Below are 5,971 nucleotides of genomic sequence, written 5' to 3'. Positions count from 1 at the left end.
CACATTGAATACTACAAGTGAAAGGATGCCAAGTTGCCTGTTTATTTGATCCAGACACAGCGCCAGTGTGGTTTTTAGCCTGGTGTCAGCTGCCAGTAATAAGGGTCTGGTACCAAGTTTTACTACCACCAAGACATTTCTATCGCTGCTATAATACAAAATATACCTGCAGCTGCAAAAATGCTTGAGAACCAAGAGCACGGTTCCTGCACAACTATAGGTCAGCTAAGGGGTTTACATTTTTTTTCTTCATACAAACATGTATAAAAATAAGAGACTAATAAGACATTATCTCACCTGTCATTGCATACTGGTAAGGAGATACCAAGGACGGAGCAAAGGCTTTATTTAAAAAATAAAAATAAAAAATAAATTAGTAACGTTCGTTATTCAGAAGTCATTTGTAACAAGGTTTCAGTTGCTTTAACCATGTCCCTCTCCCAAATCTTTCACAAAGTTGTTCTAACTTTGAAGAGCCATTTTTTGGGTTATAGTGTTTGCTGTAGCCCCAAAAATGGCTAAAATAACCACACACACACACGTTTGCAAAAAAAAAAAAAGTTTGAAGGACAAAAAAGGCATGAATTCACTTTTTTTGCATGTAAAACTGAAAACTACCACCTGGGAGGGAACACAGCCTAATCCTGTGGTTGTTTTGAGGATGGAGACCAGTTAGCCAAAATACAACAGCACTTTTACAGGAGGGGACACAATCTATTCAGCGATTTCTGTACCACCCATAAGAGTTAGAGTGTGTGAATTTGTTGGTAGGAATAAAAGCAGTGACAACTGTGGAAGGCATTAGGTACAGGTCACATATGCCTGCAGTAGACACGGATGCTGCAATATCCTTAAAATGTGAAGGGACTCAAGAGGAACCACCCCTATAAATGTGGGTTAAGCTGGGGAAGCGGGAATGTTTTAATGCGATTGTTGGAGTTACATAGTTAATACGGTTAAAAAAGACACATGTCCATCAAGTTCAACCACGGAATGTCCATCAAGTTCAACACGGAGTTGTTCACATCAGGAGAGACATTATCCTTTCTAGAGCCACAAATTGCTAACAATGTTTCAGAAACAATACCATACAAAATGCACTTCCCCCTAGCTGTACCTCAGAATTACTGAGGATCTCAGGATTAAGCCCCATTGTGATCGGTAAATTCTGCCATGTCTGGCGGCATGACAATAGTCACTGCAAAGGACAGTTACGGTTTAAGCAACCTCCATCGAAGAAAAAAATAATATTTATATTTATACACAGCCTATGGGGGAGTATTTTTGATTCTTTGTGTAGGTGAAGACCTTTTCACCTTATTGCTGGTTGCAAGGTGCATATGTAACTGCGTCGAATGTATCAAAATAATGCACATTCCTCATTAAGGGTATGTTCACACTGAGTAAATCAGGTGGAATCCGCGGCTCTGCGGTCAAGGAAGTGACATGACACTTCTTCCAGCAGAGGAGCGTGCGCTCTCCCATAGATGGACTATGGTACGGAAATCCGCCCGATTTACTCAGTATGAACATAGCCTGGAATTTACATCTTAACTATTAGTGTGTGTTCACATGCTGTACAAACAGCAGCTTTTCCCTGTAACAGCCATTTAATGCTACCCATGGCCGGAATAATGATCAATATCATTAATTCCAGCCATAGGTATTGCTTATAGAACAGGTGATCAGGCAGAATGGCCGTTAATTGTACAGCATGTACACTTAGCCTAAAAGTGTGGCACAAAAATCTTACAATATTTTGTTCAATCACTCACCACTGCAAAGTCAAGGCAAATTTGACTTAATTCTAAGAACTAATAAAAAAAGCACAAGTCACAATGTTTACTCCCCCCATGTGCTTATCCCAGCTTTATGTTGCTGTTATCCACCCTGTCATAGGAGTAGATCTCGTCATTCAGCTACACTATTCTGAAGAAATAAATATTGTCTCGAGAGACAGATCACAGGTAGTGTAATGTTATACACAGCCCCACAATGGTGTGGTACATAACGCATGTCTCCTATGGTCCAGATACAAGATTCCAGTCACAAGTGCAATCCTTGGTTTAGATGCAATCCTCTGCATGGTGGTTGCCATGGCAGCATAATGACGTCTCCAGGATTTCAACTACCAGGGAGATTTCCAAGAGGCACACGACCAAGGTAACACTGGTCTGGTATACACTATCAGTTATGGGGTGGTCTACAACTCTGCAAGGAGAATTCAGACTTGCATCTCATGCAGTCTATAGCCGAGAATTATGGGACCTCTAAGGTCCCTTATATGTTCACCTGCCCATAAATGGTCCAAGTACTATATGTAGTGCAGCACACCCTTAGGGTGCCTTCACACCGCAGCGGATTTGACTAAATGAATGAACACAACATTAAATCCGCACTGTATAATCCGCTGCGGATACGGTGTGTGAAAGCACCCTAAAAAGGGACTGTCACCTTCAACCCCTAAACTACAATCATCTGTAAATAAAATAAACAAATCTGTAATTTGTAGCTTTCTACTCCTTTGTATTTCCCGCTGTAAGCCTACAAACTGGCCATGTTGATCCATAGAGAGGACTACTTAACTCAAAAAGATAGGAATGCAACAACATAGAACGATAAAAATTGCAGATTCAGAATCAACTTTATTCAATATATTAACTGATAAGTTTAGAAAGTGTTTTGGAGGCGAGAGAGTCTCTAAGGGTGCGCTCAGACATTCAGGGTCTGCAGCAGATTTGACACTGTATTCGGTAAGTTAAGTCGATATCTGCTGCAGATCCTGTACGTGTGAACACACCCTGAAAAGGTAGTCCAGGGAAAATCAACTTCCCCTATCCACAGGAGTTTGTGGGATTGTATACTTCAATCAAAATGAGAAGCATGTGCAGCATGTCTATTCTTCACCGTACCGTATCCCAGCGATTTCACGCTGTGAGCTCCGCAGAAAAATCACCTGCGATTCCCGGTACTGTCATTTTCTATGGCTTATTTCTTTTTTTATGTTATATGTGACCTCCTACAGCCATGGCACCTAATCGCTATTGATTGCAGCACCTAGACAGTTAACTGGTTATTGATGCAACAGCAAGATACAGGCCCACCACAGACATGAAAATAGTTAAAAGCAGCCCCCCAACGGCTAAAAAAAAATTCCACAAAAATAATGAGTCTCTTGGTTACTATTTGCAAACAGCGTAAACTGCCTCACCACGATAAGGTGGACTCATATCGAGGCAGACCCTACACTGTAATGGCCTCTCCATGGCGTGTAATACGCGCCTATGCTCTGGGCATGCAGATCCATCTAATACCTGCAAAAATAATTGCACACCTGGTTGAGACAGGTGGAGTGCACAACCAAATAGAGGCAGCCACTGCCCCAACTGGAACACAGAAAAAAGAAAAATTGGTCAGCTCTCCTAGAACACCGTTCACACTAGGCAGGAGCATGTTGCCATGGCTGAAATTGCCGGTGTTCTAGGAGAGCTGACCATTTTTTTTTTTTTCTGTGTTCCAGTTGGGGGAGTGGCTGCCTCTATTTGGTCGTGCACTCCACCTGTCTCACCCAGGTGGTGCAATTATTTGCAGGTATTAGACGGATCTTGCATGCCCAGAGCATAGGCGTATTACATGCCATGGAGAGGCCATTACAGTGTAGGGTCTGCCTCGATACTAGTCCACCATATCGTGGTGAGGCAGTTTACGCTGTTTGCAATAGTAACAAGAGACTCATTTTTGTGGGAATTTTTTTGGCAGTTGGGGGGCTGCTTTTAACTATTTTCATGTCTGGTGGGTCTGTATCTTGCTGTTGCATTTTTCTGTGTTTTTGTGTGTTTGCACTTTCAGCCATGGCAACGTGCTCCCTGCCTAGTGTGAACGGTGTTCTAGGAGAGCTGAACAATTTTTTTTTTTTTAACTGGTTATTGATGGCGGATGTTATCTGTAAACAGCAGCCCGCACCAGCTATGTACAGAGTATGCACAGCTCCTGAAACCGCTCCACACTTCCATATGACCCATGATTGACATATGACATAGGTTGGGAAGGAGTAAAACTAAACCTGGAATTTTGCTGCAAAGTTTGTAGCGGCACAACATTATGTGTTTCAGCAGGCAGAATGGTCATTATCCTAATCATTTACCATCGGCACTTCATACTGACAATACATAAAAAGGTACAAACCTTGTAATTTCCAAGCCTTTCTTTGTTCTTCTTTGGCAACTTGCTCCATGTCTTTATCATATATGTAGTCTTGACACATAAAACAGTATATACCCCCATACAACAAATCTATAGCTGCAAAAAAAAATAAAGTCAACAACATTTAGGTATAATGTAAGAAAAAAAAATGTATTTACCTTACTTTGCTACAAACAAGATTGACAGCAATTCAACTGCTCAAAACACAGTGTGAACCGTATTAGAGAAAAAACCGTGTCGATGGAAAGGTCATGGTCATCTTACATATACACACATACTACATTTACATAAATTATAAAGTATATTTTCTGCATAATGGCCACAAATACTTGTCAAGTGCTTGTCAGGTAAATGGATTTTTTCTCTCCTAGTGCCTAGCAACATAAGCTAAGTAACAGCTTACTGTGAAGGATGGCATGTATATCTATCCCTCCATCTCCCATCATAAATCTTATATAACTTCAGCAGGTGTGCAAGGTCCTTTTACACTGGTCAATTATAAGCAGCCAGAAACACACAGATTGGCCATGTAATGCACCAGCAGTCAGCCAATGGGAAAAAAAAAATTCTAGTTTTCCATGATCTATCCTTCCAACATAGACCAAACGTGCAGACAACTATAATACAGGTAATAGGCCGCACAGACGATACAATGATCGCTCATGTGACCCCCAAACATACATAAACAAACACCGATCTCGCTGACTGGCACTTCATCACCATGTTAAAGGGCACTTTAGGGTAAAGTTCAGTCTTGGCAGATACACTGCAGTTAGGTGTGTTGTGTATTTTCCATTAAATTTAACAAAAGTCTAAATCTGCACACAAGTTTTCACCTGCTGATTTGTTATCTTCATTACACAGGGCCATAATTTCGCTCTGTGCAATAGGGTTCTATTGGGAAATCCAAAGAAAGCAGCTTTATATTCAGCCATACTAGTACACTGCCTCATTAAAACCCTCTGTCTTGCAGATATAGGCATGATGCAAGCACTCACCTAGATTATGTCTCTTCACTTTAGCGTGCTCGTGAATGTGTTTCTTTGTGAAACAACCAAACACACAGTACAGGCAAGAGTGAAGTCTGTTCAGGTGGGCACCACACATATGACAAATGCACGACTTGGCCTGAAAAAGAAACCGTTTAGTGTCAAGAAGATGAATAAAAAAAGACAAACCAAATGTAATAGAACTGTCAGGTTTGCCTACTGAACATAATAAACTTATTTTCTTATGAATAAGACATAAAATTTACTTTTAATATTCCTCTGCCCTGACCCGCAACACTTTATTTTTCCATCTATGGGGCAGTATTAGGGCTTTTTGCGCCATGTTTGCCCCCCCCCCCCCCCCCCAACTTTTATAGGAGGCAAGTGACCATAACACAGCAATTCTAGAATTCAAATTTTTCATACAGAGCTCACTTTGTGGGAGTAATAAAATAATTTTATTCTCCACTCATTACTGATGTGCCAATACCTAATGTGTATTTTTTATGTTTACATAAAAAGGGAAGGTAAAGGGAGAATTTACCATTTATTTTTCAGAGTGGATGAGGAATCCATGGCAGGCCTGAGAGCCTTCACTTAAGACCTGTGTAATGCTATATCATTCCACAGATCAGTGGTCTACCAATAGTGTCTGCCTAATACAGACTATTAGCATTACAGCAGGAATAAAAGTAAAGTGAAGGCTTATAGTTGCCATTGTAATTGGCACCCGTAATAAAGATGTAGAGGTACCAATCAGGCACCTGTCATTCAGCTTA

At 40.9% G+C, this 5,971-nt stretch overlaps 1 long non-coding RNA gene across 1 annotated transcript; it reads right to left on the bottom strand.

Moving 5' to 3' along the window:
- Positions 1-293: 293 nt before the first annotated feature.
- LOC138775875 (uncharacterized) lies at positions 294-5,262 on the bottom strand. Its single transcript, XR_011360669.1, has 3 exons — positions 5,202-5,262; positions 4,186-4,299; positions 294-342 (listed from the first exon to the last, which is right to left on the bottom strand). It is a non-coding gene; the product is annotated as an uncharacterized lncRNA (long non-coding RNA).
- Between the last annotated feature and the right edge of the window lie 709 nt (positions 5,263-5,971).

This window comes from Dendropsophus ebraccatus, unplaced genomic scaffold (assembly GCF_027789765.1).
Source record: "Dendropsophus ebraccatus isolate aDenEbr1 unplaced genomic scaffold, aDenEbr1.pat pat_scaffold_2363_ctg1, whole genome shotgun sequence".
In the NCBI taxonomy this organism is placed as follows: Eukaryota; Metazoa; Chordata; class Amphibia; order Anura; family Hylidae; genus Dendropsophus; species Dendropsophus ebraccatus.
The sequence above is the reverse complement of the archived record's forward strand: the minus strand, read 5'-3'. Positions and strand labels throughout refer to the sequence as shown.